General features: G+C 42.8%; 1 pseudogene; it reads left to right on the forward strand.

Moving 5' to 3' along the window:
* Positions 1-16937: 16937 nt before the first annotated feature.
* Positions 16938-18027, forward strand: LOC127193252 (cellular tumor antigen p53-like; annotated as a pseudogene).
* Positions 18028-18325: the final 298 nt, after the last annotated feature.

An 18325-nucleotide genomic window follows, 5' to 3' on the forward strand; every position in this document is an offset into this window, starting at 1 on the left:
TTTTTTTCCTCTATAGCTCTTATATTTTTGGTTGTGAGCCTAGCCTTTAATGGCTGAGCCATCTCTCCAGCCCACTCTATATACAGCTCTTTAAAAATGTAAAAAATCATTTGTAGCTCAAAGGCCATATAAGAACAGGTAGTGGTGTTAATTTGGCCTGTATTTTAGTTCAGCGATCTTTGTCTGTCATGACCACCATTGTCTGGCCGTTCTATGCCTGCACGCCTCCTATGTCACCAGTAATTCTTGAAGCCAAGAGCCCTGTCCCAATATTCCTTACTGGATTCTAGAGTTTCTTTTTGTGCTGTAGAAGTTTTACGCTCAACTGAACCATAGCTACTCCTTACACTAGACACATCAATAGGTCCTTCTTCCCAAGTGTGGGTCAAGGAATAACTCAGAAGTATTGATTAAAGGGTGGGGCTTGCAAGGGACTTAGAGGTGATACTGTGATGCCAACATCTTAGTGCCAAAGCCACCACAGAGGCTCATGGCTTTCCAGAAAAAGATAGAGAGAGCGGTCATAGTGGATGGTGAGGCCAAGTCTCTTTGTGTCTTCTTCACCTGCAACTCCACGGTTCTTGAGAATTTTTAAAAATTGCTTTTATGTATACAGGTTTTATTTCAATGTAATATCAAATTATACTATTTTGCTTAATGACTTAGTTTACCTTGATCACTTTTAAAACCTGAAGCAGGCAACACACGGACCTTATTCATATTTTACTTTGTACTCTAGAAACACTGGCGGCAAACCTATCTAGTAGTGTCCCTCTCAGAATCCCACCAGTCCCCGTCAGTTCTGAGTGTCCTGAACAAATGTGCTGTGGACACATGTTCCTAATAGTTTTGGGTCTGCCTGGAGGAAAAGGTGAGGGAGAATAATATTCTAGCTAGGTTTCTGTTGCTGTTAAAAAAAACATAGCCAAAAGTAACACCGGAGGAATAGATTTACTTGTCTTATAGGCTGTACATGACCATTGAGGGAAACCAAGGCAGGAGGCAGGAGGCAGGAGGCAGGAGGCAGGAACTGAAGCAGAAACAAGGAAGAATGATGCTATCTCCCGACTCTCTTTCAGGCTCACAATCAGCTGCCTTTCTGATATAACTGAAGACCACCTGCTCAGCAGTGGCACCATCCATAGTCCATCAATTAACAAGCAAGAAAATGCCTCACAGATGTGCCACAGGCCGGTCTAATAAAAGTAATTCCTCGGCTGGGTTCCTTCTTCCCAGGTGTGCTGGCTGGTTTTTGTGGATTGGACGTGAACCTAGATTTATCTTGGAGGAGGGACTCTAAATTGAGAAAATGCCTCCATTAGACTGGCCTGTGGGGTGAGACTGGGGAATATTACCTGGATTAGTGAACAGTGAGGGAGGTTCAGCACTAAGGACAGTGCCATGCCTGGGCAGGTGGTTCTGGATGGTATAAGAAAGGATGAGAAAACTATAAGGGACAAGCCAGTAGGCAGCATTTCCCATGGCTTCTGCTTCACTTCCTGCCATGACTTCCCTCAGTGATGGAGTGTGTGTGACCCAAGTGTAAGCGGAATAAATCCTTTCCTTCAAAAGTTGTTTTTGGTCATGGTGTTTGATCACAGCCACAGAAATTCTGACTAAGATACCAGGTACCCATAGTTTTTGTTAAGTTGACAAAAGCTGATGAGCATGGAGAAACTGTGTTCTCCTCTCTGGCCGCCTGCTTGAGTTGGGGTCTCAGTCCCTTTGGTCTGGGATCTACATCATCGCCTCCCCTGGTTCTCAGCTCTTCAGGCTCAGATGGGAACTGCGCCCATGACTTTTCCGAGTCTCCATGATACAAATGAGATTATGAACTTCTGAAATTCCACAGTCACAGGAGTTATTATGTTTCTCAAGAAATTGTGTGTGTGTGTGTGTGTGTGTGTCTGTGTGCACAAGTGTACCTGTGTGTATGTGTGCGCACATGTGAGTGTGTGTGTGAGTGAGACTGTGTGCATGTGTGTATATATTTGGTTTTGTGGCTCTGGAGGAGTTGTAATTAATACAACTAGTACATATTTCCTAAGAGGGGGGCCTTCTCCTTCCATTTTTGCTCGGCTAGCATAACCTTTTCCTGGATAGTCTATGAACTAGGAGTCCAAGAAAAAACATACAATTGTGAGTCAGGGGATTTAGTCACAGTTTCAAATTGCTTTTTCTGTTCTGTGCAATTTGGAGCAAGTTTCTCTCAACAAGCAACCTTTCTGCTCAGCTAAAATTATTCAGTGGAAAATTTAATTACCTTCTAACACACACGCATGTTGTGTATATATTTTTGTCTGTGTGGTGCATGTGTATAACAAATTCATGTGTGTGTGTGTGTGTGTGTGTGTGTGTCTGTGTGTGTGTGTGTGTGTCTGTGTGTGTCTGTGTTTTTACTGTTGTGATAAAGACCATGACCAAAAAGAAATTTGGGGAGGAAAGGGTTTTTTTTAGCTTACAACTCTCAAGTCTTACTTTGTCATGGAAGGAAGTCAGGGCAACAGACTGAAAACAGGAATGTGGAAGCAGGAACGGATGCAGAGACTGTGGAGGAGCACATCTTGCTGGCTTGCTCCCAGAGGTTTGCTCAGCTTTTTTATACCTTCCCTGACTACCTGGCCAGGGATGGAGCTACCGGCAACGAGATGGGACCTCCCACATTAATCACCAATCAAGAAAATGTACACACTTGCTTACAGGCAAATCTTATGAAGGCATTTCATTTTTCAGTTGAGAGTCTCTCTTTCCAAATTACTCTAGCTGGTGTCAAGTGGACAAAATCCTAATCAGGATTGTGTGTGTTAGTGGTGTGCATGCGTCCGCACGCGCGCGCGCGCGCGTGTGTGTGTGTGTGTGTGAGAAGTTGGTGTTGGGTATCCTTCCCAGTTACTCTGCAGGGTCTCCCATTGAACCTGGAGCTCACTGATTCTGCCAGTTTGGCTGGCTAGTGTGAATTCTCCTCCTCCTCCTTCCCAGTACCAAGAACACAGGAATACAGAGATGCTCTCTATTGTTTCCTCTGGGGCTGGGAATCCAAACTCATGTTCGCCTAGCACTTTACCAATTGAACCATCTCTCTAATCCTAACTTTCATATTTTAGATTTAAAAAGGTTTTATAATTTGGTATGTGAACTAAGAAAAATTTGAATATATTAAACTTTCTTTCATAGCATAATACCATCTTAAAAGATATTTTAGGGACTGAGGGGATTGCTCAGTGCTTAAGAGTGTATGATGTTCCTCAGAGAATCCTAGTTTAGATTCTAGCGCTCATGTTGAGTGGCTCACACTGTATTTGTTAATTCAGCTTCAGGTGAGCTGATGCCCCTAACCTCTGTGGGCACCTACACTTACTGGATATACCAATGCACATGTGCATAGTAAAAATAAATCTTTAAAAATCTTTATGACTGTATGTTTCACTTATAAGCTTGTAGATATGACTGTAGTAATGCTATTTTTTTTTTAGAATTGGCAGTTTGCAGGTCATTGCTATATAGCATTACTTATAGCAAGTATCATAGAAGTGTCACCTTCATATTCCCGTTTCACACATATAAAATATTCTCTAATGTAAATAGCGCTAGTGACCAGAATGCTTTGTTTAGCCCTGATTTTTTTCCAGTGAGAAAAGCGCTTTGATGTGACCTAACACAGAATGATGACAATACATTTGCACACTGTTTCTTCAGTTTTTCTCCTGACACAAAGCTATACAAACCTCCCATCTTCTCTGATGCTGGGATAGATGGCTGACTCCAGCAAGCCTGTAAAGCCAATGGATTGGATTACATTTTAAAAGATGTCATAATGTGCCACAGAGAATGGCAACACCATCTGTCATAAGGGAAGGAGAGCCTTAAAATTGTGATCTGAGTGCTGGGAGATGTCCGGGCACAGGTATGGAGGCAGGGCTTAGAGTAGAGGCTTTCAAGGCTACTTTCCATCACTTTAGAAGGATGTTATGAACTATTTTGGTAGGTAAACATTTTCAATAAAATAGCTTATCAAGTCATAACTATTAACATACCATAAATGCACACATTTTAAAGTTGACATTTCAATAAATTATCATATGTTTTTAGAGTTGTGAGGCCATCTTTCAAATCTGATATTAAGCCATTACTAATACCCCTTAGAAGAAATCTTATGACCACTTAAAGTTTGCTTATCCAGTGGATGTAAACATGTTTTTGTTTTGCTCCCAAGTGTGGGACATGAAGCAGACTTATGTGAGGGCCCGTGATGTTTGTCCACTGGAAACAGACTTGTGAGAGGGTGTGTGATGTTTGTCGGCTAAAATGAAAACTGTCCCTTGTGGGGGCATGGTCTTTGCCAGTTGCAAAACATCCTGTATGGACTGTAGGAGAGTATAAATAGTCCAAATAACAAAGATCATCGATTCACATCGTTTGGCTGTTCATTGCTCTGCTTCGAGATGCTCCAGAGAAGACTTTGAAGAGGCTGCTGTGTCTGCTGTTGCTCCCACTGTTGCTTGTTTCTGTTGCTGTTGAGACCCTGAAGATGAAGAGTGGACTCGTCCCAAGGAAGTAGCTGGGTTGGAGGGTCAGTAGAGGCATTAAAGAATCCCAAATAAGTAAGTTTTAAAAAGATCAAAGCCTACATGTTACCCTCTACTCCTACCCTTGACCTCAGGCAACTGCTAGTTTACTTTCTCATTCTATTTGTTTTTGTTGAGAGTTCATAAAAATGACGTCAAATTATATCTGTAAGAGTCTGTCTTCTCTCACTTAGTATAACATGTCTGAGGTGCATCCCTGTTGTCATGCTTTATGTCTTTTAGTTGCTGGGTAATATTCATGAATATGCAACATTTTGTTGGTCATTCTATTAGTTGATGGACATTATGGGATGTTTCACCTTTTGGCCACTTAGAATGGTATTGTTACAAAAAAATATGTGTAAGCCAGTGTGTGGGCAAGTCACTCTTGATACTTGGAGTTAAGAATTATGGCTAAGTTACTTTTGTTGTCATATGCATTTCAGGAATCAACCTTTATCCATGTAAAAACTATCTGGATTCACATCTGTTTGCAAGGGTAAAAGGGAACTTATTTCCAGAAATCAAGCAGGTGTGGGGAAAAGCCACAGAAGTATATGTCCAAAAATCAAACAGGCAATGGGGGAAAGTCATAGGATTTCACCAGGATATCACTTGTCAAGTAGAGGAAAGGGGTTAAGAGTGGTTTTGTGAAATGTTGTATGTTACCCTGTACCATATGGCTAAAATACACATATACGTGAGTACATACTGGAGACCTAAGACATGGTAGGCTTCTGGAAGGATATGGGGGAATATTAGCTGAGACTTCTAGTAGCAGAGGTCATGGAGACAGAAGAGGACACCCTCTAACTAGACAGGACTCCTAGTGGAGGAGCACCTGCGCACCCACAAAAACCCCGACCCAAAATTTACCCTGCCTACAAGATGTGCAGGGAGAAAGATAGAGCAGAGATTGAGAGAATGGCCAACCAATGCCCGGCTCAAACAGAGACCCACTCTATGGCAGAGCGCTAACCTCTGACACTGTTAACTATATTCTGCTATGCTCACAGACACGGAGCCTAACTGTCCTCTGAGAGGCTCCACCCAGCTGGTGCCATCCCAGAGCTGGTGGTTCTGGGTTCTATAAGAAAGCAGGCTAAGAAGGCCATGAGAAGCAAGACAGTAAGCATCACCCCTCGCTGGCCTCTGCATCAGCTCCTGCCTCCAGGTTCTACCTTGTTTGAATTCCTGTCCTGACCTCCTTCAATGATTGACTACAGTATGGAAGTGTAGACCAAATGAACACTTTCCAATTGTCTTTTGGACATGGTGTTTCATCACAGCAATAAGTAACCCTAACTAAGACACTAGCAGCCATAATAAAAAACAAGGCCACAAGAGCAGTAACCATGTTTCCTCAGAGCTGACAGCCTGGAACAGCAATGGCTCACTGGTCTGTGATGTCATCAGGCAACCTCTTTCGAGTTCTGCTCTGAGATGCCCGCAGCATCGCCAGTCTCTCATTCTTCAGTGATTTGCAGCCTGCACTCTCTGAAGTTCTGCATTTCCCAAATGATGTCAGAGCCATTGGTGAGAATACTAAAGTTGGAAATAAAAGGGCACAACAGAAGTAAGAAAGCTGCCAGAGGATATAGCTCAGTGGTAGAGTATTCAACTAGCATGCATGAGGGCCAAGTCCAAGCCCCCAGTAATGGAAAAGAAATAAAAGGAGAAAGCAAATAGGCCTGAGCCTTATCCACATGCAGCTCTGGGCCTGCCGTTAGCTGGAGGTATTACCACAAGAAGTTCACCTTAGCCCTCCAGGCCTGTAGGAACAGTTGTGACAAATGCTCTATAAGGGCTTTTTTTTCTTCTTCTCTAATATTCCATGCTATGATGTCTGCGTGGATGAGTGTGATTTTCTTTTGTACATTTTCAGGAAACTGTTTGGATAGCAAGGATTCTATGTGCTAGGTCTAGAAGGACTGTCAAGGCCTCAGAGTCCACTGGGCTGTGAGTCCTCCACAGACTGGCCTTTCGCCCACAGGTTCATACCAAAGGGCTAACATAATTTCTGAAGTTGTAGCAACCAGCTGTAGTGACCTGGTATAAAGCAGCCGTAGCACATGATGCAAAGACATCCACACTATACAATGCATGTCAGGGTTAGAGAAAAGCTGCTTTCCTGGTTTGGTCCCCTAACTTGATGCAACAGGTCTCGACTCAGAACTCTGACATTTTGGAATTCTCGCGTCACAAGTTAGCAAGCCATGGATGAAGATGGTAAAGCCCATAAAGTCGTCTTTGAAATAATAATACACCCAAGGTCAACACTTTGGTCAAGTCCCAGAGTCCTTGGAAAAGATTTTTTAAAACAGCATTTTTCCTCTAAATACACTAACAGCCTTGGGCCGGGTCTGGAGCCATCTAGTCACATGGTTTAACTTGACACCTGACTTTGAGAAACAGTTTAACCTCACACTCGTGACTTTGTCCCGTTTAGCCTCCAATTTTCCACTTATAAAATGGGTTCGGATTGGTGAAGTAATGGGACTGTAATTTCCCTTCCAAGAGACTTCACTTCTGATTTATGCCGTGTCTCAGTCCCTTCTTACAGCTTATAAAAAGTAAGGGCTCCGGCCATCTCTCTTCTCTTTTCCTCCGTGAACCAGGGCTGAGACTTCTGAAGGTCGTGATGGTGGTGGGGGGGTAGTTTAATCCATCTGTTTCTTCTACTCTCTTCTGCTGTCTCAAAGGAAATGTGGTTTATGGCAGCTTTTACGTCCATGTTCTCCAGGGACTGAAATGGGAGAGGCCAGAGTAGCTGCTTCATTGACGATGATCAGCACTCCATTTTTCTTTGTTGAAAGAGCCAATCAGTAGGCTTAGGACCTTGGGCTCTTTCACATTCTTCCTTGGCTGATCAGTGATTCACGGAGTCCATTAAAATGCCTGGATGACCAAGAGCTCAATTTCCCAAGACGAAGCTTGCTTGGCAGGGGAGAGGCTATTTCTCCTCTTTAGCAACCATTGAAGAGTCAGCAATTGAGGCTATAGGGGGACTGTGTCTCGGCACACTATATTAAACTTCCTGGCACTGCCTGGTGGCCTTGGGCCAGCGGCTGTCCAGCCAACATTAGGCATTATGGGTGTCTGGTCGGATGAGTGGCTTGCTGATGGTGCAGGTGGACTTGAGGGAGGGGCCTATGGCTTCCCAGTACTCTAGTTAGTTTATTGCAGGAAAGAGATCTGAGCAATTATTCCATTCCTGTTTGCCAATACATAGGACCACAGTGAAATGTTGTCTAAAATATGAAAGTTATGCATTTATGTCTCGGTGGAGAGGGTGGGGGTCAGGATTTTCAAGTTTCTAAACAGTGAGACTGAACATCGTTTACACAGGCTTGGTAACGGGTTTACCCCCACACGAACCCACGGGTGTCGGTGTGCTTTGTAACCTGTAACGTTCCCAGGGATGAGGTTAAGTCTTACTGCTGACTTCCAGTTTTACCTTGTATTCCCTGGCTTCTGATTCTACTAAAGAAAATGTTCTCTCTAACGTCATATTCTCAGTTGCCCAGTGCCTGACCCCATTCAATCTTTGATGTAGATTTGATTTTTCTGCAGTCTGTGTTTCCAGCTTTGCAGTTTCTGCTTCAGGGGCTTCTCCCTCCCCTCTCACTGCCTTCATGTTGCCAGCTCTGCCCCCATCCCTACCCCAGAAGGTGGTTGGTTCGGATGCTCTGCCGCCCCCCCTCGCCCCCCGGTCCCGCCCCCTGCCATCAAGGTGCTCCTGGCCATCAGAACACTGCACTCAAATCTCCAGCGCCATAATAATTACAAAATCAATGGGAGCAGTGCCTAGCCACTGAGGCCTGGACATGAGGCGGATCTATGTACTCATTCCCTTTTATTACTGTTGCTGCTGTTGCCATTGCATAAACCAGGGAAGGCAACCTTCCCTTGGAGAAAAAAGTAAGTCACAGAACCAGAGCGTTAGCCTGAGTCCTTCAATGTCCAGAGTTTCTTGCATTTCCATCTCTCTCTCTCTCTCTCTCTCTCTCTCTCTCTCTCTCTCTCTCTCCCTCTCTCTCTCTCTCTCTCTCTCTCTCTCTCTCTCTCTCTCTCTCTCTCTCTCTCTCCCTCTCTCCCTCCCGCCCTCCCTCAGAATACACACACACACACACATACACACATGTGTGTGTGTGTGTATTCTGAGTGCTTGCGGAAAAATTCCAACAAACAGACAAGAGTCTTGTGGCCTCAATTTCTTCAACAAACAAACAAAACAAAACAAAACAACCCCCCCCCCAGAATTGTTTTTGGAATGCGCTTTTGTGTCCCTTCTAGGTGTAGTGGATAGGAGTGAGTTTGCTTCAGCTATGATTATTCACATGCCTCTATGAAAAAACATGCTTTTGCCACATGCAACTTGTCCTTGTGATTGTATACAGCATAAACTCATGAAGACTTACCCAGGTGATCTTTCTCAACCCTCAGGGTATACATTGTCTGAGTCTCTGAAAAATTGGCTATTGCATGAAGCTTTAGTGAGCTTCGTTTTTTATGCCAGGCTCTCCCAAGTCCGTGCTGCCAACTAGAGCAGCAACACTTTACCTACCGAACTGTCTACTAGCCCTGTGAAACATTTGTATATAAATCACATTATTTTAAAAATGACAATGAAGACACATGTGCACAGTGACATTACAGGATTGATGTCATCCAATAATGGATGTTATTTTAGTCATAATTTCATAGTAGGTATAGAAAGACTTGAATTGAAAAAAAAAAAAACCATAGCCATACTTTAATCATTTGAATAAAATTCACCAAGTAGAATGGAGTTAAAAATTGTGACCTCAGGATGACATACTATACTCTCTTCAACAATTCAAGTAGACCTTCACCTCTTGTCTATATTTTGCATGGAAGATGCTTCTCCGAAATGTGCTGTTAATGGCCAGTGCAAGGTCAATGATAATGAAATCGACATCGCTACGTTTTTATGGCACTTTTCACAAAGGCATTTTTTGTTTTCTTAGAAGAATGATTATTTGGGCTATTCTGGGTTAGGCCAAACTCTCTTGACAACAAGGTTTCCGGAGGTGAGCCTGTCAGTGGGAGAGGTTACTTATGAAACTGTGAGTTTTTTTCCTGACATCAATGTGACATTATGTCATAACCTTGATTTCTAATTCTTCAGGACAAACTTTCTGGATTAGGCAAGCTGATTAGTGGGCAATAGGAGATGTAATTATTAATAGTATGTGGTATCTAATAGCAAAGTTTCTGCTATTACTACCCCCCTGCTCTCCTGAGATATTTCCCCAAAAGATCAACAATAACATTCAAGGATACTTTTTTACATTTTGAAAATACATAAGTATCTTTTTTTTTTTTTTTTTGCATGTTGCATTCTTTCATCTTTGGAGCCTGAGTACAAATATGCTTTTTTTCTACCCCTTACTCTACTACATGCTTTAGTTAAATAAAACCCAGAACATTTTACATGTTTTGAACATTTGTAGAAACCATTAGCCATTCTCTTATCTCCAGCATTTGGCTCATTGTCATTCTTGTAGAGGAATTTTAATTCAGAACATGGCTGCTCTGGAAAGAGATCATATCCAAAGACCTTCTAGGTCTGTGTGATCCTGCTGGAATACAAACACACCTTCAATCCAGGAGACAGAGCCAAGAAAATCTGAGTTCAAGGCCAGAGCAAGTTTTAGGTAAAAAAAAAAAAAAAAAAAAAAAAAGCTTAGGTCCAGGCATGGTGGTACCTGCCTTTAATCCCTAACGATGAAGATAAAGTTAGTTTGTAGAAGGAAACATCCATGTCTGAAAGCGAATGTCTAATTGAGTGGCAGAAAAGGTGATGAATCAGAGAAGATTGGACAAGATAGGATATGCACAACACTAGTGAGGAGAGGAAAGGGGAGCCACTTAAAGGGTCAATGGAGAGAGACAGAGGGACAGAGACAGAGGCAGAGACAGAGACAGAGAGACAGAGACAGAGGCAGAAAGAGGAGGCAGTTTTACTTTACTAGAACAGTAGTAGAGAGACAGGTTGCAAAGAGAGAACTTAGGTGAAGATGGAAGATGCCGGAGAACGAGGGAGGAGCCAGAGGATTAGAACAGATTGCTGGAGTTAGTTTGAGGCCAAGCAGAGCAATTCAGGGGCTGAGAGAGAAGCCAGATTGAATAAGTCAGCTGGGAGAGGAATTTGAGCCTAAACAGCAAGCCGAGAGCTGAGTAAGAACAAGTAAAGGTGAGCTCATTAAGCAGTTAAGTCTCAGAGGCTGAAAACAGTCTAGGCCTAGGTTAGACAGTACAAGGCGAGAAGCTTCCAGGACTAAGGCCCTAGGTTAGCAGACAGAATCAGTAAGCCTCCCAGAGAACAATTGAAATAGATGAACGAAACTTCCTTTTACACATTCCAGGTGGACTAACAACGCTGCTAAAAGCAGTGCCACATGCAAATTCTTCAGAAAGACTAAGATGGAAATCCCTTTGTTATATTATGAATTTTGGCGCTGTTAGTAGCCAAGTCATCTTAGACACATTTATCCTCCTGAAAAGCATATTGGAAATAGCTTTCATTAACTTACTATAGCAGACACTTCATTTGCAGCCAATATATTTACAGATGGGAGGGACTGTACAGTATGCAAAGTAATAAAAGCATATGTAAGGGGATATGGCATAAATTTCAAATCATGGTATGTGTCCCATTCTGCCACTCATAGCTCTCCATAGCTGACTGTAATCTAATTTTCTTTTCTTTCTTTTTTTTTTTTTTTTAATGTACAGTGGTGTCTTTTTTTCATGTATGTCTGTGTAAGGGTGTCAGATTCCCTGGACCAGGAGTTACAGACAGTAGTGAGCTGCCATGTGGGTGCTGGGAATTGAACCCAGGTCCTCTGGAAGAGTGGTCTGATCTCTCCAGCCCTACAATCTAGTTTTCTAGTAGCAGCTTCTGTGCAAATTCCGATCCATACCCAGTCAAGAGAACCAACTCATCGTTATTCCACAAACAGTCTATGTCTCTGGTCTCTCAGCCTCTGTCTTTTCTCTTCCTTTCATGTATATCCATGGTACATCAGTAAATGGATCCATTTCTGGGTCTACAACAAAGGGCACCCTTCCCCTGCCCCTCCAGCCACAAGCTGTTGAAGTCAAATGTTTTCCTTCTTGAGTTTGTATGGTCATTTCTAGTCATTGTTTACAACTTATTAATTTCTTGGCACAAGAAATAACATAAATCATTCCCTTTAGAAAATGTGTGCATATTACTAGCTATCAAATGCAGCAACGACAAGTCTGTCTCAAGCATTTCTTTAGCTTACCTAAACCCTGGTACATTCTTCCATGTAACCAAATTCATGTTAGAGATTTATTCATCACTCCATGAATTTCTTCTTTGGTTCTCTGGTGTCTTTCCTTTTATGAGCTTCCCGTTGGAGCATCCTCAGGCAAACTCAGGCGGTTTTGATGCTCACATTGAGGAAGTTACTCATGGCACTGCATGGGTAAAGTCTAGAGGTTTGGGGGAAGAGGTTCATCTGTAAGTTGCTGGCTCCTCCCTGTCACTACCCCTGCTCTACAGGAACTTTCAGCAGTCCTCTGCACATGAAAGTAGCTTTATGCAACTGTTAGTATCTGTCTTGCTGTCTCCTTCCCCCAAATCCTAAAATAGTAGCTTCCTTTTCTAATCCCTGGACGTTAAGCTTTGCTTTATTATTATTTTTTAATTCCAGCTTCATTCTGTTTAGTTTTCAATTTAGAATACTAGGTATTTCATATCATTGTGTCATTTTCCCACTGAGGCGTGTTTTAACAGATCCTCCTTCCCCTAATCACCCTCGCACCAGCTCTGCCCTCCCTTTCAATAGCCCCATCTAGATCTCCCAGCCTCTTTTCATCTCTTGTGTCCCATGTGACCTTTCGCCTACCTCCATCCTTTGACTGTTCTCATTACCTATTTTTACCCTCTTTTGGTCTTTTTTCTGGTTTCTTAGGCTTTACACACACACACACACACACACACACACACACACACACACACACACACACACACACTATTCCTCTCATTATATTTTAGTGTTAACTGTACTCCCACTGGATTACTTAAATGTAAAGTTAAAAATCCCAACCATTTGTACCTTAGGAAAGTAGGTTGCACTTTTTGCCTCGAGGGAATTTACAGAAGGAATACATTATCTCTAAGCTGACAGGTCCTCGACGCTTCCGTACGACTCACTGGACTTCCCAAAGCAAACCCCCCTAATGCTACATGTAGAATACTGTCTTGACTTGTTGCTAGTGGCATAATTCGAAGACTAAGTAAACCATGTAAAAAGAGGTTTATTTTTGCTCAAGTGTCAGGAGGTTCAAGGTCAAGGACTGCATCTAGACGTGGCTTTATTGCTGGAGAAGTTCCAAGCTGATGCAGGCATCCCAAAGTGAGAGACAGAGTATATACACGTGTGTGTACAGTCCTTTCTCTGCCATTGCAAAGCCACCAGCAAGAACTATCAGGCTGCATGGACTCTGATAATCTTCTCTGATCCTTGTTGCCTTCACCCCACATGGAAATACCATGGCCAGAATAAGTTTCTGTCTTTTTTAAAATGCCTATCAGTGGACATTGAACTCCAACATGAATTTCAGAAGGCACGAACAATACTCAGGTCACAGCAGAGACCATAGCTAGTCTTACTACAAGTAGTCCCAATGATGCAGCAGAAAAAAAAATGTTAGCAGGACAAGAGGTCCTTATGTGTCGGCAGGCGTACTTCAGTTCTGACACTGACCTTCTCCCAAGAAGGAAAACGTCTTCACGAGCTGTTGGGATCGCTTCAATGCCATGGTAACACACTCTTGGCAGGAAGGTCAAGAGTTCATTTCACCCGCCACTGACCACTGCATTTCCACAAAAACTGAGCAAGTAATGAAGCCATATTCTCAGAAATTCGTATCTGATCTTCATCCATTGCTCTGATTATCAGTGCACGGTGAAATGTCCAAGACTTAGTCTTTCTTTTCTTTTCTTTTTTTTTTTTCTTCAAGACTTCAGAGCCGAAGACTAACATGCATATTCTATTCTAAGTCAGTTCCTTTGCATGGTCAGCTTGGAGTCAGCATGTGATCTTCGTAACAACAATAAAAAATGTTCAGTTGAATTCATTTTTATTCAGTAACTCCTAACACGTTATTTATATAAATGAACTTGCTAAGTGTTACACAACTAGCATTTGACACTCCAGAGAGTTCTGGGACAACTTGTCAATACTGTCTGCTTAATTTCATAAACTAGACATTTCTTACATCATCGAAATACACTTGACAGGATGAAGGGCAAGGTAGCTAGATTCTAGAAGGGAATGGCCAGTGTCTGTTTGTGTAGAGGTTGTTGCAGCAGGGTTTGGACCATTGTGACTTCTCTTCTCAGGGCTAAAATATACAGCTTCAATTTTCTCAAAGACCCTTGTCATTGGAACTTACCCACTCATTCATAACAACAGAGGACTACCAAACACTGGGGGATTTTCTTTGAATCACATTTTGTAACCTGCTTGTCCGATGTGACAGACTCATGTATAAAGAAGTTCTGAGCCCCAGAGCAAATATTACTTATAGTCCTGAAACTTGATTTTCCAGTCAACTAGACTATGACCTTATTTCTAAACTCTACGCCCTTTCCCCCGCAATTCCAAAATATGCTTTTGATTTCTATATTATTTAACCCTTTTGCCCATATCTACAGAAATGATCCATAATCATGTTCATCACCATCTCTTTTTGTTCTTCTTCATCCTCATCATCATCATTATGGTTAGCGTACAAAGTGATTGACTTAATTAAGGCATCGTACGTGTATGCATCATTATGCTTTGCTCTTTTCCATCCCCTTTACCCACTGTGATTCCCACCCACTCTCCCTCTTCTTGCTGGTCCCCTTCCTTTGCCCAGGCAGCCTCCGTCTTCTGCTTCCCTGTTATGAATTCTATTCCTCCCTTTCTCCTCCCTTTTATAATCTTTTCTTTCCCTCTCATCCAATTTTTACTTTCATAACCTACCTACATATGCACTTTAATTCAGTGACTCCTAAAACTTTCTTTCTTTCTTTCTTTTTTTTTTTTTAGTTATTGAGTTAAGAATTTTTTATTTTATTTTATTTTATTTTTTTATTAATTTATTCATATTACATCTTGATTGTTAGCCCTTCCCCTGTTTCCTCCCATTCCTCCCTCCCTCCCACTTCTCCCCTTCTCCCCTCCCCTATGTCTGTGATTGAGTGAGACCCCCTCCCCCTATATATGCCCTTAGAATATCGAGTTTCTTCTTGGTAACTTGCTATCCTTCCTCTGAGTGCCACCAGGCCTCCCCATCCAGGGGACGTGGTCAGAAAAGAGGCACCAGAGTTCGTGTGAGAGTCAGATCTCACTTTCCACTCAACGGTGGAGAATATCCTGTTCGTCGGCTAGGTCTTGGTAGGGGTTCGAAGTTTACTGCCTATATTCTCCTTGGCTGGTGCCTTAGTTTGAGGAGGACCCCAGGACCCAGATCTGCCTGTCATAAAGTTCTTCTTGTAGGTTTCCAGGACCCTGTGGATCCTACTATTTCCCCATTCTTCCATGCTACTCTCGCCTAAAGTCTCAATAGGATGTCCTCTCCTCTGACCCACTTTCTTGGTAAGTAAAGTTTTTCATGGGACGTATCCCTTGGACTAGTGTTTTGATATAAGTGAGTATATACCGTTTGTCTCTTTTTGCTTCTGGGTGAACTCACTCATTATGATAATTTCTAGATCAATCCATTTGTCCACAAATTTCCGGAATTCCTTGTTTTTAATAGCTGAGTAGTAGTCCATAGTGTAAATGTACCACAGTTTCTTAGTCCATTCTTCTACTGAGGGACACTTAGGCTGTTTCCATGTTCTGGCTATTATGTATAAAGCAGCTATGAACATGGTTGAGCATATATCCCTGTTCTGTGGTAGGGCATTTTCTGGGTATAGTCCAAGGAGTGGGATAGCTGGGTCTTGAGGAAGCCCTATTCCCATTTTTCTGAGAAAGCGCCAGATAGCTTTCCAAAGTAGTTGTACTAGTTTGCATTCCCACCAGCAGTGAAGGAGTGTTCCTCTCTCTCCACATCCTTGCCAACATGTGGTGTCATTTGAGTTTTTGATCTTAGCCATTCTGATGGGTGTAAGATGGAATCTCAGCTAACACTTTATTTCTATGAATGAATTTTAGTAAGTATTGCACCTCTGGCAGTCAATGCTTCAAAGAGTCATAGAACAAGTTGTCGGTACTGTCGACCTAGTTCCAGAAACAATCATTTTTTACATTATTAAACTATGCTTGGTAGGATAAAGGACAAGGTAGCTGAATTCTATAATGGAAGGGCCATTTAAGCCCACACATTTAAATCTAGGTTCCATATATGGTAAGAAGTGTCTTTCTGAGTCAGCCTTATTCCATTTAACATAACCACCTCTAGTTCCAGCCATTTTTGAACTGTTGTGATTATTCTTTATAGATGAATACAATTCTATTGTGTAGGTCTACCACCATTAGTCTCTACGTGTAGATCTCGGTTGTTTCCATATATTGGATTTTTTTCATGGTGTAGTAATTTGTGAATGGTACAAGCATCACTGTGATATGTTGACTTAGAGCTCATTGGGTGTATGGCCAGGGATGGTGAAGCTGGATCATATGGTAGTTCTATTTTTAGATCTTAGAAATCTCCACACTGACGTCCACAGTGGCCATATCAGTTACATTTCCACCCAACAATGTATAGGGGTTTCCAACCTTAACATTGTGAGTGAAATGGACATTCAAAAGCAGATTTAATTCGCATTTCTGTGACGGCTAAGGATTTTGAACACTTTTTCAAATATCTATTGGCTAACTTATTTCTTCTTTTGAGAATTGTCTATTCAGTTATTAACCCATTTATTGATTGCATGATTTGTTCTTTTGATGTTTAATTTTTGCTGTTCTTTATAAATTGTAGATATTAATTCTGTATTTAATGTGAAGTTGTCAAAGATTTATCTTCATTTTTGTAGGTTGTCTGTTCACTCTGCTTATTGTTTTATTTGCTGTGCAGAAACCTTTTAATTTCATATTTATATGACTATATACATATAGTACTCTTCGGTAGTTTTTATCATTTTTCCTATGGTACTGGAGCCCTCTTCAGAAAGTCCTTGTCCATACACGCATCTTAAAGAGTTTTATCCCCCTCCTATGTGCTCACACTGGCAAAAAGTTCTAGAGCCTGAATTCACTACAGGTAGCTACAAGGATTAGGGGGGGTACCTGACGCTCCAGCAGGAACTACTTCCCAGCAAGGTGACATGCTTCCCTAAAGACCAGCAGTCTGTCAGATTCCTTGGATACGGCCATGGAAGAGCCACAGTCAGATCTCAGCACTGAGTCCCCTCTGAGTCAGGAGACATTTTCAGACTTGTGGAAACTACTTCCTCCAAAGAACCTGTCCAATTTGCTGCCATCGGACTCCATGGAAGATCTACTCCTGTTCCAGGAGGTTAAGTGTTTAGAAGGCCCAGATGAAGCTCCCCAAGTGACCTCAACTCCTTCGGCAGAGGACCCTGTAACGGAGGCTCCGGCACCAGTGGCCCCTACACCAGCCACTCTCTGGCACCTGTCATCTTTTATCTCTTCCCCCCAAAAAAACTCTTCTAGGGTAACTATGGTTTCCATCTGGGCTTCCTGCACTCGGGGATGGCCAAGTCTGTCAGGTGCACATATTCTCCTCCCCTCAATAAGTTATTCTGCCAGCTGGCAAAGACATGCCCTGTGCAGCTGTGGGCCAGCTCCACACCACCACCTGGCATCTGTGTCCAGGCCATGGCCCATCTACATGAACTCACAACACATGACAGAAGTTGTAAGCCGCTGCCCTCACCACGAGTGCTGCTCCGATGGCAATAGACTGGCTCCTTCCCAGCATCTCATCCGAGTGGAAGACAATTTGCAGGCTGAATATATGGATGACAGGCAGACTTTTTGGCACAGTGTGGTGGTACCATATAAGTCACCTGAGGCCTCTGACTGCACCATCATCCACTACAACTACATGTGTGATAGCTCCGGCATGGGGGGTATGAACCGCTGGCCCATCCTTGCCATCATCACACTGGAAGACACCAGTGGGAACCTTCTGGGACAGAGCAGCTTTGAGGTCCACATTGTACAGAGGAAGATAATTTCCACAAAAAGAGAAAAGGCTGCCCTGAGCTGCCCCAAGGGATTGTTAAGCGAGCACTGCCCACCAGCACAAACTCCTCTCCCCAGCCAAAGAGAAAACCACTTGATGGAGAGAGTATTGCACCCTTATGATCCAGGGGCATAAACGCTTCGAGATATTCTGAGACCTGAGTGAGGCCTTGGAACTGAAGGATGCTCAGGCTGCTTGGGTCTGTCTGGTCCTCACTGACACCTGGGGAGGGCGGTGGGATGCACCAGGTTAGCTTTTAAGACTTTAGCTATGAGGCGAGGCTTGAAGAGAGGAAGAAAATTCTCGTAGGTGGGGTTGGAGTTTACAATCCATATGCAGTGGTGACGCTCCACCCATATCTGAGTTAACTTTTCTCCAAACTTGAATAGGTGCGCCTATAAAATGTAGACCAGTGTACCGACTTCTCAGGGCTTGTTGTGAGAGTTGAAGAAGTAATGTTCGTCTCTTCCACTGCCTCTTCTTACCTTGTCCGCAGGACTCAGCCCCTTCCGGGAGTGCTGGTTCACGGCCTGAGTCGAGGAATGGGTTGG

This window comes from Acomys russatus, chromosome 8 (genome assembly GCF_903995435.1).
Source record: "Acomys russatus chromosome 8, mAcoRus1.1, whole genome shotgun sequence".
Classification (NCBI taxonomy): Eukaryota; Metazoa; Chordata; class Mammalia; order Rodentia; family Muridae; genus Acomys; species Acomys russatus.